Source organism: Copidosoma floridanum, unplaced genomic scaffold (assembly GCF_036245765.1).
Source record: "Copidosoma floridanum isolate Cflo_tuat_1 unplaced genomic scaffold, Cflo_Japanese_pri ptg000007l, whole genome shotgun sequence".
Classification (NCBI taxonomy): domain Eukaryota; kingdom Metazoa; phylum Arthropoda; class Insecta; order Hymenoptera; family Encyrtidae; genus Copidosoma; species Copidosoma floridanum.
In genome coordinates, this window is record NW_028321884.1 from 12133312 (window position 1) to 12151200 (window position 17889).

At 39.7% G+C, this 17889-nt stretch overlaps 1 protein-coding gene across 1 annotated transcript in view; it reads left to right on the top strand.

The window, feature by feature from the left end:
• Positions 1-17889, top strand: part of LOC106636435 (uncharacterized) — a 250834-nt gene that overhangs the window by 192684 nt on the left and 40261 nt on the right. The gene's annotated exons all lie outside the window — the stretch shown is intronic.

Here is a 17889-nt window from a genome sequence, read left to right on the forward strand (position 1 = left end):
ACATAAATTCCTCAAGCTCGAAACAGAGTTATCAATACGTCGCAGCGACAACCTTATCTCGTCCGCCAGATTCGTAAGACGCGAAGGATAATACGTGCACTCGTTATCCCCGAGAGCACAATGTTCTCCTTCTGGCACGTACATACTTTTTTCTGGATGCAACACCTTTTATTCGTACCCGTAATACGTGATGGCTTGTTTGATTGTTTGAAAAAAGAAAAAGGAAAATATATACGTAATGAGCGCACTCAAGACAAACCACGTGCGTATAACAACGGGGACACCGTTGGCGAGTCCATCCGTAAAATGCAATACTTAGAACAAGGGGAAGCTTCGTTAGCGCAAGCCACAGTCTTGTACTCTAACAATTTGATTCTGACAGAGAGAGAGAGAGAGAGAGAGAGTTAAGGATGAAGTGTGTGTGTGTGTGTGGACTCGAGGAGATGGTCGCATACCACCTGTTTCGCTGGACAAGAGAAGGAGAGGAAGAAACGGTCCGAGCTTAGCTCCTTTGTGCGCGTGTACGGCGATGTTTCGATACGCGGCTGGCGAGGTGGAAAATGACCCTCGACTGCAATGGACAAATTACAGGACACCGGTGGACGTACCTGCGTGCATACCCAACTTGATTTTTTTTAGCTTGTTTCCGTACACGGTGGAATTGTTTTTCTTCGATTGGCAACCGATTGTGCGATGCAGAGATAGATGATACTGGTTGTGAAGCGCACTAGTCTTTGGATTACAGGTAGAAAGGATGTGATCCCCGCGTAAGAGGGCGATGTGACGGGGATCAGAATTTGGATGCATCGGGTCTCAAATACAATTTTTAGCTGGATAACCTATTTCGGAGCCGAACCGCTGCCTCCAACAGAGATCTCTTTCTTACTGGTGTATACATACAGGACTCTAAGGAAAACGAGTCAAATAACTCCTCAGTCTTGTGACTATGTACCTAGAAAAATGTGACACGCTGTTACGCACCATTTCTTCGACTGTTGAGCCCACCACCTATTCCTTGTATTTTCTACCACGTCAGTTGTTGGACCATACACAATGGCACCGGACGAGATAAAGGTACTTCAACATTCGTCTCGACTCCCAACGTCATTTGAACAAAAGAAACACGTTTCTCGTGATGTTTCTTTAGCTGGGAGCTTACACAAGTAAAACGAAGCGCCAGATTTCCCCCTCGAAAACGCACCGTATCAATCTTCAGGTAGGAAAGCTCGAAAAGAAAGTAATTCCTCGTTACTACGGTTCTCACGTCCTGGGACAGGATAATGGCATCTCTCGACACCAGAGCGGCAAACCCCGAAACAACAACGGCATGCATATATTCCGTACCAGCAACGGGCGGATCATCGCGAAGAACAACGAGAACAACAACTATCTCTCTAATAAGCGGGAGAAATACGGAGATCCAATGGGAATACCAACTCTATAATCTCCCGGCCAGGGAAAACGAAGCCATACACACTTGTATTAGCCGATCCATGTATATGCATAAAACACATTGAATAGACACGATATGCGGCAACGCGTGTGATTACGACACGCGAAGAAAGTGCTGACAATTAGCAGTGAGGGAGGGATACATATGATACCCCGCCAGGCCGCGGAGGTAGCCGGTTTTCGTATCCTTCGTTCCCTCCGTACAGCGGCGGAAATTGAATTCCGGGAGGGCAGGCGCCTCGCTCGTATACATCATCTCTCGCGCTAACCCTTTCGTTCGGATCTTCCCTTTGGCGCGCGTGAACGTATTAGGTACGTGGCGTCTCGAACACGGAAAAGTCAGTTGGGTGAACGCGTAATTCACAATTATTTTCTCCCCTCCCCGGACCGGTAGCACTGGGCTCTATTTGTACTTCTGGAAATAAGCACCTGAAAATGATTGATAAGTGCGCGTCGTGTTTTTTTTTTTTTTATTGTCTAGTTTGAAAATGGATCCGTAAGTACACCTTTTGCCAAGCAATAAATTTCTCTTTTTGTTCTTCAATTTTTTTGCTAATTCCAGGCTTTGGTAGAACTAATTGATTATTACCAAAGATACATCGGTGATGGGTGTGTGATTTGCTTTGAGTTAGGGCGTGATATCAAAGGATTCATTGATCCGATTGGCATTGGTACGTTGAATATTAATTATCGGCTGTGCTGCAGTGCAAGGCTTGAACTAGATCGTTATTTAAATTATTCACGTCGTTTTGCAGCAGAATTGCGAGTTTAAGGATCCTGTATAACTCAAGAGTCACGTGCTTTTTATTCATAGACTTTTAACGGAATTTAATTCACAAGTCCTTTCTGGATCTGTGGACTGTACCTCATATAATTTACGAATCTTTTCGAGTTTTCACTGATGAATTTTGAGCAGCCATAATAAGGTGCAATCGACAAATTACATCTCAGTACTGGCTGCTACGTTTGGCGCGGATGTACCGCTTACTTTGAATAATATTATCCTCACGGCACAAAAACTGTAGGAAGGCTAAACTAGTTTGATGGTAATGTTTGTAAATAACATCTTGTGATATTTTTTCATAAATATATTATCAAATTGTCTAACTTTTTCATTACAAGTAATTCATCTACGCTTGAAAGACTACCTGATTCAGCGTTAAAAACTTCCTTTGTTACGTAAGCTTGGGTCAAAATCGCCTGGGCATAGGAACTTCCACAAGTCTGAAGAATTCATAGATGTATACATCTAAATTATCTACTCGGGCTGAACATTCGACGATTTTTCTGAAAAAAAAAAAAAAAAAAAAAAACTTCGATTAAAACCCACTTCGAGCATCTGTCACGGGAAAAAAAAATATCAATGCAACGAGTCCCATTAAAATCAATCCTTGGATTCCCACAAATCATCCGAACTCATCCCTCTGTAAGCACACCGGACCTAATGGCACACACGTATACGTGTCCCCGCTCACCGGTAGCACGTGGGTGTCGCTGCGATCGGAACACGACGCGACACCAAAGTACAAAAAGAGGACAAAAGGGAGGAAGGAAGCGCACGTATCCGCATAAGAAGAGAGGCACGTGGGCCGCCTCTACACACGACGTGATTAATGCGCATCAGCATGCGATATATATACCTTATACCGTTCCTGTATCTATCGAGGCCTACGTCTCTCCAAGCACACATACACCCCTCTGCTGGCGACGGGTACAAATGGGGCGCTCGACGGCCCCTGCCCATACACCGACGACCCAACAAATTGTCGAAAGAAGCTGAAAGCTCCCCGGTGCCGAGCTACAACCACTGTGCCGGGTTTTTGAAATGCCGTTGGGCTTTTTGCCTCGCGTTCATTTTTATTTCTGTTTTGGGGGGGAGTCCATACGCGCGAGAGGGAGAGTACTTTTTTTTTGTGTCTCCCTCTCACCCCCTTGTGGATTCCGCGAGGTACACGGGCTGGACGCGTAGAATGGAATTCCCGAGGTTGGCCGTTCTCGTTTTTCTCCCTTTTCGTTTTTCAAGAGCATCGTGTACTCGCGGCCACGAGAAACGCGCTAATGTACTTCCTACTTGTCGAATCGGCGTCGCGGCGTCGTAGTGCTCGTTGGCTCTTCGTACACGTGGCTGGACTTGTATAACAGCTCGATTAGAACGAGCATGGGCAAGGATTTTTTTTTCCTTTTTTGTCTTCTTTTTCGTTCTTGTTATGAATTATTTTGCGGTTTTCAGGATGTTAAAGTCTTCATCGGTGGTTGTAGCAAGTCTTTTTTTCTGGGCAGCAATTGGTGGTGGAGTAGTTTTTTGGGTTCTGGAAAATTGCTAAGAATATCTGTGGCTTGACGAGGTGCTGCTGGATGTACTCTGTAATTAAAAATTCATCAGTTGAAGCCCTTGGGCTCTGGACCATTTCTTTGGCTGTAATGGCTCGAAAAATCTAGATCGTAAGCAGAAAAAAATCTTTAAAAGTTACGAAACTTATAGATACGTGTATTGATCCGCAGAGTCCTAGGAAGGTTTTTTTTAGTTTATCAAGGTTATTGCACCCTTGTCTAGACAAGAGAACCACCATAACTGTACCAGTGCTGCACATGATTTAATAACACATTTAATAACACAATCCAAGGCTAGAAAAACCAAAACCATTAGTTATTTTCGTCAGGATAAAAATTTCATGAAAAAAAACTCGGAACCCTTTTTGTTCTCAGAGCAGGTCTTTAGTTTTGGTTAATGGCGTTAATTAGTCTTGCCATGACTGTGCGTAATGTACTTTGGAATTATTTCCTAGACAATACAAATGGACCAAAGCTCATTTCGTTAGCGCTGTCACGAGGATATTTTTACATTCTCCTTCGAATCTTGAAGCTGCGCTCGATCCTCGAAATAACTCGTGTAAGGTTTTTGAAAAATAAAATGCCATTATGAATTTTTCACCTTTATTCTTCCGTTGAACGGCGAGTATCTTATTTCTGAAAGTCTCCTCCCTACCGGATAAGTGTAATTTTCACACACAAGCCTGAGATCGAGGAAGACGTGTGATTTTTTTTTTTTTTTTTTTTCCTAATCAGGAGCAATTTATCTTTATGTCTCATTCATTGCTCGAACAAACTGCGCATGTACAAACAAACGCATAAACTCACAGTTTCCAAGCGTACGAAAGATACTTGCTCCTTTGATCGTAACAAATAAGAGCAAACAACAGCCAAGAGGAACAACAGTTATCCAAAGGGTCTGCACACGCCCGCGACCGAATCGAAATCTCGCGAGCGCATGTATATTACATTCATATACACCAATATAGAAGTGCAAGAGGAGGGAGAAAGAGAGAGGCAGACACGATCGGTTCGCCCATGAGTTCGATAACACGCGCTAAAATATATACATGTACAATACATCTCCGTGTCGAGCCTTGGGCTATTAGCGCGCGAGCGCGAATCTACCTGCTTGGCTGGCCCGATGTATTCATGAGGCCGAGAGTACGTATATATACAGTGGACGAGACCGGTAGGGCCCCCCCGTTTTTCTCCCTCGCGAACGATTTAATATTAATAGAGGCAGCTATACCGCTACGTATTTATATATATACATGCAAAGGGAAAGGTGCACCCGCGGGCTTCGTCGCGAACCGGGAGGAAGAGAAAAATGAAGAAGCTACGGCGGCAGCGTCTCTCTTTCTCTCTCTTGGAGGATCTATCGGTTCTTATCTTCCTCGCACCTCTTCTCTGCGTGTCTCTCGCTCTCTTTCCTTCGTACATTATATCGCTGCGAAGTAGAGGAGACGAAGAAAAATAGCCTGTGTGTCTTTTGCTTCGGGCAGTTAAAGGTACATAAGCGAGGCAGCGAGAAATGAAGAGGGAAAGAAGTACATCAACGTGTTTTAGGTGTGTGTGCACGCGTTCGGGAAACGTGTGTGTGGATATATCACGGGGGATAATGAATTCGGAAAAGTCGGGCGAAACGACGATGCTGAATTTATGGGGCAGAGCACACGAAAGTCCGTCTTTCCTAGGTGCGTGGATACAGATTTTTTAAAGGGTGTAGTGTATGGTGTTGAGGCGATGAATGTGCTTGGTACAGTATACTCACATAATTGAATGATACGGGTGTACTAGCTTGGTTCTTTGTGAAAAGGCTTAATTTAACTCCGTACCAGCTGGAGTGAATGAACGGGTTCCTTGATGTTGGTAGTGGATGATGGTTTGTACTTTGTTTTCTTTTGGTTGTTCAACTGTGTTCCCAAGATTTCCGTAATTGAATATCGGAATACTGTATTTATCGAGTATTTATTTGTGATCAGGAAGTATTTTGTGTGTTTGAAGTCATCACTTTCGAGGCATACCTGAGAGATTAGCTGATGATGATTGTGTTTTAAAAAGAGTCAAAAAAATACATTATTTCTTTTCGTTTGGAATAGAAGAAACTGAAAAAATTGTATTTTAATCCTTGCGTTATGAATAAAATTGAAAAACTTTGTTCGTTTTCAATTTTTAATCAGTATTGTTCAACATACCTCGAAATTTTCTTAGGTTCTTTGAATTTTAGTAAATATAACTTATAATATATCTTATTACCGATCTTTTTGTAGAAGGACTATAGTCTGATATTCAAGAGTCATACCATTGCATTTCTCAAGAATCCGTAGGTAAGATTCGGTTATTCAGATCTTCCGTAGTTATTCGAAACACATGTCAGTTTTCTCCAGCTTTTTCAGGGATCCTATTTGAATAGTACTTTTCAGCTTCACAACTAATAGGTGATATTGTTTGCTTAACCATAATTTACTCAATCTACCTAAATTGACCTTTTCTTTATAATGTTCTCGAATGTGAGCTTATACGCTTTCTATATTCTATAGTTGTCTCATATTACAGAAGCTTATAGTCCCCTTGGTACTATAATCTGACCACTCCAACACGATTCGGTTCCAGTATTGGCATCCAATTCTAGGATATATATGATTTCAATCTTCGATTTCGCAGTCATTTGTTTATTTATATATCTTAGAGAAACAAAAGATACCTTTCAGAATTATACGAAACGTCCGTCAACACAACCAGCCACAATTTATCATTTACTGGATGCATAATTTCACCTTGATAATCAAATAATACTGGAAGTAATTGTTCGGTAAAACCATCACTTTGATTACCAAATAAAAATGCAAGTATTTGGAGAGATATGTCTTCTTTAAATTAATCATAGATCAATCTCATAGATTCACGCCACTATTTCTTCTTATTCCTTTCTTTCTCCTATGTTGTACAATAAATTTGACCAACTTTACGTGTAGTATAACCTGAAATAGATTATTTTTAAAACCTAGAATTCGGCCTCTATCGTAAATATCCAAGTTATCAGATAATCTTTGGAATTAATCCTTTGATTGACTGATTGTTATTACATTTTATCTCATCATCATCTCGATAATCATACAATTATGGTTTCAGTATTTTCATCATTGTAGTTGTTACGTGTTTTTTGAAGCTCTTTCCATAATATTCAACTTGGCTTGTTAGTTTCTAGATACTTTTTATCTTAGGCATCCGGGTGTCCATCACTGTATGTTGTCTAAAATTTCTCTTTTTTTTCTATCATGTGATGAGTCATTGTCCAGGATAGCATTATAATATTAAAACTATCTTAAGACTAGTGACTACAGCATTACTATACAACTAACTATCAGTCTTTTCCTTGTATTTATCCATACACTCCTTTCACTTGCTCCTTTGTCATCAAATAATATTGAAACTACCAAGTTTGCATTTCAATATTATTTTTCCTTACATTGTTGCTGGGTGTTGAACCGCCAGAATTCGTCTAGGTATTTCCAGTATCTATAAGCTATTCCAGTGGGTATCCTATTGTCTGGATCGTCTTGGACATTCCTTGCATTTTTGAACCACCAGTTTTCGTTACATTCTTTATAATAAGTAACTGTGGGGACTTGCCCATCCCGGTATTCAGTATATCCACAGCCTAGCTTTGATCCCTAAATCAGATAGTTCTATATGAAATATTTTTGGCTATACTGGTGGTTTGGGCATCTTAATATCGTAGCTTGCTCTTTCTTCTGGTTCACTCTAAGATTCTACACAAAAACAAAAGAGTTAATTAATAGGTTCGCTACTACATTGGCACTCATGGTATCACGCGTTAAATTTGAAAGAGAAGTTACACTGTTGATAGCGTTTCGTCTTGCACGTAAAGTTGAAGTGTTTGTTTACAATTGAAATGTATAAATTGACAAGAACTACCATCCGTACATGCTTCGACCATATCATACACTGGAATATCATTAGAATGAAATATTTGCGTATTATTACGTCGAATCACGTGGTATTTGATTCAATTATCCAATCTAATTGAAGCTGGATAGAAGTGCCTACATGCGCAGACGAGAGATGAGAGATGAGAAAATCAGTGTAATGAAAGAACGAGAGATGAAGAAAACGATAAAGAAGAGGAAGAAGAAGAGAATGAGTTTGCAAGAGATATTGCGTCAGGAGGGAAAAGACGGGGGCGAACGAGCAAGCCCTGAGTAAGGAAGCCCGAGGAGGTCCATCTAGAAGGCTGACGCTTGGGCCTTGGCTCTTTAGCACGTGCCTGCGTGCATAGATACGCGTATCGTGTGTTGGCAAGTATACCTCGTACACGAGAGAAATATGGTGTGCAAAGCGAGTTAGTTATGCAGAATCCTTTCTTTATTCTGTTTTCCCAGTCGTGTTCGTTCTGTACGACGACTTCCGATCGCTCTAAAACTTGCGCGCAACTAGACAGTCTAATTGCACATGGGGGAGGAATAGTCGGGTCTGATTTTTTTATCGGGAATCGTTGAGTGGCTGAAACGTGCGAGGACAAGAGAAAAACGACTTGACGGCTCTTGAGATTTTATTGTTCGTGAGAAAAGGAGAGAATGAGGTGGAATGCAATAAAATTATTCTGCTATGAATACGAGTTTGGGAGGATTACTAGTTATCCCGATAAAGGAATATGTAGCTTTCGCACCATAGAAAACTTATTAGTGAAGATTGAACGACGTCAACTCCACCCATATTCGAGGAAAAGCAGGCAGCTTTTGAAAATTGGAAAAAAGGTAATCAAAGAAAAATAAAAGAATTGATTTTAATTTGACTGCGCAGAGAGAGAGAAAACTGTATTATTTCGATTACAAGTGCACGGACAGGGCGATAAGAAAAGGAAGATGATCACAAAAGAAGATGAGGATCGAGGCGAGGTTGGAAGAAAGAGAGAAAACAGAGAGTTGCAGGGAGAGTGATTGCCTGGCAGGTAGCGAAAGAGAGAGGCAACACGAAATTGCACTTTAATGTGTGTTATTGAAACACACCGAGAGTTGCCTGGACGAGGTATGCGTGCTCGCCGTACCCGTGGATGAGCTTTCTTTGCAAAATGTTTGACTTTAAGCAAATTGCCGAGACGCTGGTGGTGATGCTGTCGTGGAATGGAGGTATTAAATTATTACGTAGACACGACAGAAATATGTGGTAGCTCTACAGATTGAAAGTATTAATACGGGGAATCTTTCGATCTGCGTGGCTGCAGCTCTCCGATGGAAAAGGCTTGGGGTTGTTGTACCTTTTTATCATTCTTCGAGGATTCGTGTATAAAGTTCTTTACTTTTGATTATTATTTTTTTTTTTTTTTTTTTTGCTTTCGTAATAATAACGTACTATTATTGCAACGATGCTCATACGACCGATAAAAATCAATCGAAGCGTAGGGGGAAATAGCAAATCCGATATCTTAGAGATGAGAATGATCCCGATAACGATGTTCGTTTGTGGGTACTTCATCGTCGAAATGAATCGAATGAATTCCAGTTTTCTACGTGGTGCTTCTCCCCAAGAAAACCAACCCCTCGAGCGGCTAAACGCAAAACCCCACAAAAATCCAAAAGAAACATCGCACAGCAAATAAATGCTTCGTCGAGCCGTCATTAAATACCCATCAGCTAGCTCATTTTCCTCCGAAAAGGAAAAAAAAAGGATCCAAGGAGTCTCTTCCCCTTGACCCTGTGTACAATACTGTTGCAGTAGCTGCATGACGCAGCATCCATCCGTCCACCATATCTGCACCATCGTATCATCCAAGCATCAAAACGAAGAAGCTCCTGCCACGTACAGCAGACCAGCACACAACACTTGAGACGCGCTCCAATATTCGCGAACGAGATACACATTCCCCTCTCCCCTAAGATAATCGCCCATGTATATATACCAAGGCGGGCCCACGTCGCCGGCTGCATCGCAAGCCATAGGTGCAGTGCACACATCAGGCCCTCGGGGCCCCGCTGCTGTTGCTACTCTATACGCGCACGTCCCCACTCCCTGTGGACGTATACGCTCCTTTAGCGATCGCGGGGCCCCACATCCTTTCCACTCCTCCTTCTTCTACTGCAGTGCGAGAAGAGAAAGAAACTTCTTCCCTCTTGCTCTTTTCCATCCAGGCCTGCTGCTCCCGATGCCTCTCTCACAACAGCCTTCAGTACCGACTTTGGCTGGCTTCGCGTACGCCACGGCACGATCGGTTCCTCCGTGTGTTTTTATTCGCGCGCGCGCGCGCTCGAGTGTTCTACTGTTCTATACTTACGCGTTGTAAAGCGAACGACGGCTTGTACGTTGCCCTTCGCGAATTCACCTGCTGCTCGAGCGGGTGTGCCGTAGCGGTTGGTGTTTTTTTTTTTTTTTCATCTTTCCGAGTGCGGAGAAAAGTTTTTTTTTTTTTTTTTTTATGGTTCAGTGATTAGACCAGTTAACACCTGCTCGAGAAGGAGGAGGTTTTGATGATCTCCGAGTGCCGATTTTTGTTTTCTTTCTCGGTACAATATTACCAAGTGTTGTGATTGTTGGCGTGTCATCACCAACGAGTGAGTGCGAAGTTGCGGTAACGGCGTTTCACTGGAAGACAACGTCCCTTCGGTATATTTACGAGTGGGGTTGTTGCGATAAGCGAATCAATTAACGAGTCAACGGCTGGGATGTCGTTTTATCGCGCTTTCGGAGCGGCGAAAAGCAGAAAATCCACCGCTGAGTGATCCGATTGGAGTCACACATGCAGAGAGATACACAGAGTCCGGCTGAATCGCATTTGCATGGCTGATCGGGGCGTATTACGGCTCATAAATGTCCGATCGGCTCGTTCATTGGAGCGTGAGGACCGAGGGATCGTTTTTTTTTTTTTTTTTTTCTTGCTGTCAGTTGGGAAAGTAAAATCGCATCGTCGATGGTTGCGAACTTTTCCAGTTAGATTAGAGATTTATGAAATGAATGATTACGACTACCGATTTTTCTCGCGTGATTAACTCACCGAATCATCCTCATGAAACGGTGTTCAAGTTATTTCACGTGTGTATTTGGAAAAAAATCAAAATCACACATTACCGATTTGTAAGTCGAAAAAATCGAAAATCCGATTTATAATGGTTGCCGCGCAAGTGTAGATTTATTCGCGCAGGTCAATATCGTCGAATTAAAAATCAAACACGTCCCATTAGACGAACTCGAGCGAGCGTGCATTCCTCCCCTGCCCCTTGAATTAACGGAAGAGGCAGCGATCGGTGTTTATCAAACTTCAAAGTATCACTCGGCCGAAAAATCGGTATCGATCGATAAGCCCGTAAGTAAATAAAAACAAAAAAGCCTCGCCTTCGCGCCCTGCCTAGTTTTTCGCGGATATTCGCGCGTCCCACGTCCTACCCACACTCGCACACGCAGCAACGGAACACCGGATCTAATGAATCAGAGTGACGCAGAAAGGGGAGAAGTTGTAAAAATCGGCAAACGGGTTGCGCCTCTCTCTTTCTCTCTCCTTTCCCTCCCTTGCGAGAGATACGCCGGGCTGATACGATCGTCGCTCGGAAGAAGAAAAAAAAAGAGAGAGGACGAATCAATCGATCGGCGCATACTGGACCCAGGGCATCTGATTTATCGCGCCCCATTACGGTCGCGCTGCCTTAATGGAATTACATATATATATATGTATGTACACTCTCTTGGGCTGTGTACGCTAGACGCGTGTGTATATACCGGGAAAGCGAGAAGTAGCGGCTTTTATAATATGTGTGTGCTGCGATACCGATGCCGCTCGTTTTTAATGGGCGCTTAGGCGCGTGCAAGCGCACGCGTTTATTACAGGCCACGGCTGGTGGGTTTCCCAGTACGCCGATTTATTACTCGGTTCGATCGGGCGTTTCAGATTTTTTAATTTTGCAGTGTAGCTACCGAAATGAGTCTTTTTTGAGATAGAGGGAGGATGGGAAATTGCTCTACTTTGCGGGCGTATAGAAGTATGGCGAGATTCAAGGATTGATACAAAGACACGGATCTTGAACGGGAAGATAGGGGAGAGATTTCCCGTGGCTTTGGGGAGTTGAAATTTCCAAGGAGTAGCTGACGAAAATAAAACGACTTTTGGATGATAGCTTTTTTTATTTTTCTAAATTATCAAGTTTTGCGGGTCCTTAAAGTACATGCTTAATCTGTCTAAGGTGAATTTACAATTATGGTAAAAGCACCGCTTTGAAACGATTTTCAAGTGTTTTCTTATGATTATTAGAAAAAAAAAGCAACATTGACTTATTCAGCGTAAATTTTCTTTTGTACGAAGTGCTTAGTCTTTAGTATTTTAATTTTTAAATCCGTTTATAGTGTTATAAAATTTATTCATTGATAAAACTTTAATGGCAAATTGGGTCTGTCAAATAAAACTTCCGAAATTTCTGCCTTTTTTTGAAACAGACTGTCCCCCGTATGAAACAAACATGTATTTTATATGCATTCTGTGTGTTTCATACAAGGAGCATCATATGTTTGGGATTATGTTTCCAATGCGTCCCAGTTTGAAATACGATGTTAACTTGTTTTAATTAACCAGACCATAAAACAAATAAAAAGTCTCATTGTTTTAAGAAGTTTACACTTAAAAAATTCTACGTTAATTATTTCTTCGTAAACAATCGTCTAGAAATTTATTTATTAATATTTCACGTGGGAGACAGAATTTTTCAAGTGCTTCTCAGTGGTGCTTTTACCTTATTCACGATACTTGTACATATGAAATCCCGCATACTAGTCCGGTAGCTGAAGCAATCAATAAGGAACAAATCGGAGATAGCGTCCAAACTTTGCAGATCGCTTCGTATTATGGTCTGTAAACATGGAAAAATAGTTTTGTCCAACCAAACCACGGGCTTCAATTGTTATTAAACAATTAGTAAAAATTTACCATTTTTTTTCTTAGTTTTTCTCATATAACTTTTTTTGTGGCTGTCGGATTGCAAAAATAGCTAAAGATATTTTGTTCGTTATTTAATTATCTACCGATCTGTGTAGGTTAGATCATTGGAAGACTTTTTTTCGCGAAGTTATATTGCAAAAAAGTGCAAAAATCGTCGTTATAAATTGTCATTTTGAAACATCCATAACTTTTATAATGTTTGATGAAAATGCTTCAAAATTTGGTATTCGATAGCTCTTACAGAGATCTTAAGCCATGCTCAAGGCTTTTCTTGTATTATGAAAAATAACGTAAATAAACTATAATTAATTAAAAAATTCATTTGATTGTCCTGATCGTTAAAATTGAACTAGACTGAAACTTTAAAATGGATTTTATTCAAAATACAAAGGACTTTAATATTGTAAAAAAAAAAAAATTTTTTTTTTCAATTTTTTTCCGATTTTTTACAAAATTTAATTTTGCAACATTAACAAATTAACATTTCTCGATCATTTTTTATTGTGGAGAAGTAGAACTAGTTCCATCTAATAGTGTATATTTTTACACAAATTTACAAAAAAAAATTTTTACGATACGATGTTTTTAACTATAGTTATTAACAATTTAGTGTTTTTTGCAATTGTTTAATTTCTATCGGTTTTTTCGATTTGAAAAAAATATTATAGTATCTACATAGCATCTGTTGTTGTAATATATGACTTACAGATTTTTTAACAAATAATTGACAGTTAGAAAAAATTACTTATTTATACAGTTTTACGTGCGATAACGGCCTGTGTACGGCGGATTGCATGTTTCAGGCGTCGACGCATGTGAACGATAATTTTCTTTTCGAACGTATTTGAGAATCCCTACTTTTCACTTTTACTGCGTACGAATAGAGAACTGTTGTTGACGGTGCTGTACCTTACGATGTATTAGTTTGAAAAGAGGTCAAAAACTGATTCAAGCTATCTATGGAGGTACAACTCAAGAAGAATGCCCTTTAAACGAGTTTCGTTTTAATATTTTCCGAAAAGTATCCTGTCACAAAAATTTTAATATATCTTTGTTACCCCCAACTGAAGGGGCAGCCCGTGAGCACTCCTGCAGAGTATATTATCAAATAAGGCAATGAGGGATATTCTGCCATGTGGCGGCGCTCGTGAGGGCATGGGGGTAAAAAGCGCCAAAGTCAAACTAAATTAAATTTCTAGAATTTTACATATAAGAGACAAATACAGAGTATGAAAAAAGACTGCAATATACAAAAATAATTTTAAAAAAATAGTTATAATCGTTCTATTTACATACATAGCAAGAGTTGGCACATATAAATATAACCTGCTCTTTTTATGTGAAATCACATTTGTTCGTATGGTTTTTTTTTTTTTTTTTTTTTTTTTTGAGTGGTGAGCCTAGGTGTTTTTCAGCTTGGTGAAATGTCTGTAATATTTCTGTACATGTTTCCTTTGTTTTTATACTTTTATTCATCAAAAAGTCTTTGATAGCTTCAAAAACCACAAATACGTGTTTGCAATGAGCTGTTGGTCCCTTACCAGCAGCACACTCACACTGAGTATCAGAAATAATATTTAGAGGTGTAATTTTAATATTTACATAGTAAACAATAGCTATTCTAAACTGAGAAGCAATTCGTGCCAGCAAAAATGTTTCATTCTCTTAATTTACAGCTCTTCTAAGATACAGCAAGTAATTATCATTGTATATTTTTTCTCCTTTTTTGTTATGAATCTTAACTTGTATTGAATTGAAATATTTTACATAAAACTTATTTGGTAGTGATAAAGGATGCGACGCATTCAAGTCTCTGTAGTTTTTAGGATCAGGGGTAATTAATGTATATTCTTCTTCAGTTTCAGGTGTAGCCTTAATACATATTTTGTCGTAATCAATGAGTCTATAAAAAATGTATAATGATTAACCATCATCTTTCATAAACATTAAATACGCGGCAAACCTTTGCACCAAATCAGCCTTCTTCCCAGTTGTCTTTGCACTTCTTTTTTTCAGGTCGAGAATTAATTGTTTGTTGGTCCATTTTCCGTAGTTTTTACTTCTACAGGTATCCATTGTGTAATGATAAAAATTATGAAAAATAGGGGACGGTGAAAGAAGCATCAAAAAGCTCACATAACTTGTATTGAATATTTAATAAATTACTGGTACTTCATCTAAGGAGCAGGTTATATTTACATGTGCCAACTCTTGCTTTATATGTTAATAGAACGATTATAACTATTTTTTTTTTAATTATTTTTGTATATTGCAGTCTTTTTTCATACTTTGTATCTGTGTCTTATATGTAAAAATGTAGAAATTTAATTTAGTTTGACTTTGGCGCTTTTTACCCCCATGCCCTCACGAGCGCTGCCACACGGCAGAATATCCCTCATGGTTGCAAACTGATAGCGGAGTGGATGTAGAAAAATGGGGATGGAAAAAAACTGAAAATGGACTGCTTCCGGTTATCACACTGCAGCCACTCATTCCTGAAAAAATATTAAAACAGATCGCGTGTAAATGCAAGAAGGGATGTGTAGGAAAATGTAGCTGCAAAAACAATGGAATCCATTGCTCAGCCGTGTGTAAATACTGTGAAGGTAAAAATTGTGCTAACATGGAAGACAGAATAGTGTCTCTTAGTGAAGATGATAACGACATATACAGTACTCAGAACGTAGAGCATGAGCAAATTCAAATCCAGATGAGTGAATTAGTATTAGAAGACGATTCTGATGACATCTTGTTCGCCGAAATAGAAGATGACACCGAGAGTGATAGTGATCACACACCAGTAACAAAAAAACGTAAAATATAAGAAATAGCATTTTATAAAAAATTTATGCAACAAATATCATGTACTACGTATTTTCTTGCATTCACATAAAAAATTTTGTATAAAAATGTATGTTTATGTATTTTTAGTTATTACAAAACAATAATAAAAGTAAAAGATCAAATAATATGATTTTTCGAACTGGTATGGAAACGCCTGAAACATGCAATCCGCCGTACACAGGCCGTTATCGCACGTAAAACTGTATAAATAAGTAATTTTTTCTAACTGTCAATTATTTGTTAAAAAATCTGTAAGTCATATATTACAACAACAGATGCTATGTAGATACTATAAAATTTTTTTCAAATCGAAAAAACCGATAGAAATTAAACAATTGCAAAAAACACTAAATTGTTAATAACTATAGTTAAAAACATCGTATCGTAAAAATTTTTTTTGTAAATTTGTGTAAAAATATACACTATTAGATGGAACTAGTTCTACTTCTCCACAATAAAAAATGATCGAGAAATGTTAATTTGTTAATGTTGCAAAATTAAATTTTGTAAAAAATCGGGGAAAAATTGAAAAAAAAAATTTTTTTTTTTTTACAATATTAAAGTCCTTTGTATTTTGAATAAAATCCATTTTAAAGTTTCAGTCTAGCTCAATTTTAACGATCAGGACAATCAAATTAATTTTTTAATTAATTATAGTTTATTTACGTTATTTTTCATAATACAAGAAAAGCCTTGAGCATGGCTTAAGATCTCTATAAGAGCTATCGAATACCAAATTTTGAAGCATTTTCATCAAACATTATAAAAGTTATGGATGTTTCAAAATGACAATTTATAACGACGATTTTTGCACTTTTTTGCAATATAACTTCGCGAAAAAAAGTCTTCCAATGATCTAACCTACACAGATCAGTAGATAATTAAATAACGAACAAAATATCTTTAGCTATTTTGCAGCCACAAAAAAAGTTATATGAGAAAAACTAAGAAAAAAAATGGTAAATTTTTACTAATTGTTTAATAACAATTGAAGCCCGTGGTTTGGTTGGACAAAACTTTTTTTCCATGTTTACAGACCATAATACGAAGCGATCTGCAAAGTTTGGACGCTATCTCCGATTTGTTCCTTATTAGCTATTTTTTGATGCTTCAGCTACCGGACTATACTAGGAGGGAAAAATTGGTTAATGCCTCTCGTAGAAGCATCTATCGGTGCTGGTATTTAATATTTTACCATAAAAAAATCTAATTAAGCTTTCCCACGTGGGAGACCACACATCGTTGTTTGGTTTTGAATCGCACGCCGGCGCCTCAACTCTAGTTGCACTACATACGGTAACGTTGGGTCCTTCCGGCAATCCCCGCCCCCTTCCCAAGACACTCGGCTGCTTCGCTCCGGCAACTCGCTCCGTACAACCGTCCACGTAGCACGTACCTGGCCATCCCCTGCCTCTCCAAGACAATCCTTTTACCGAGAACATTGATCCTTCAAGCTGGATTATCAACTCCGAACTCAATATGTAAGTAGATACAGAGTAAGGCTACATTTTGGCGAGATTTTCTCGGGGAGAACTCAGCCGCCCCTTGGCTTCCTTGACGGGGGGCCCTGACGATATTGACGTACTCACGTCGGGGCATTTCCTCGTGGGAGGCCCCCCCAACTCAACAATCGATTCCTGGCCTCCATCTGACCGACTCGCTCAATGTAGCACGTGCGAGGCCTCCGCAACCAGTTGTGGACGAGATGGAGTCAATAGTATCGAAGCGACTGAAGTGGGCTTTTCCTAAGCGCGATTTCAAGGTGGATGACATCATCTTTATCCTGGACTCAACGACTTCCCTCGGCTGCTTCGCTCCGCACCACCGTCCACCTATCTGGACATCTCCTGCCTCTCCAAGATATAATCCTTTTATCGAGAACAATCGTACACTACGCGTAAATCATTAAAGTAAGCACAAGTCAACTGTATGCATCGCCTAGCAGTAAGCCGGCATTTTTTTTTTTTTAATCATCGACATCAGAAATACGCACGAGCTGCGGAGATAAGAAAAATTCTTGCGCATCCCGCGTATACTCGCTATCTTGGCTCGCCATCTTACATGTACAAATGTACCTGTGTGCTGTACAGTTGAGGTTCTTCCTGGTATCCATCATCGCGAACACTCTCTATACGTGCGTCGTGCACCTTCTGGAAAAGCGCGTTAATTAAGTCCATCCGAGATCCTCTTCCCCAACAATTAAAATACGCGAAATACCCGAAACCACGTACCTGCGGCTCTCCTCCTCAGCCATGCGTTTCATCGTCTATACTCGCACGTTTAATCGTAGTACTTACACACTCAAGTGGCATAGGATTTTAAAAGGTTTTCCTTTTTTGCTA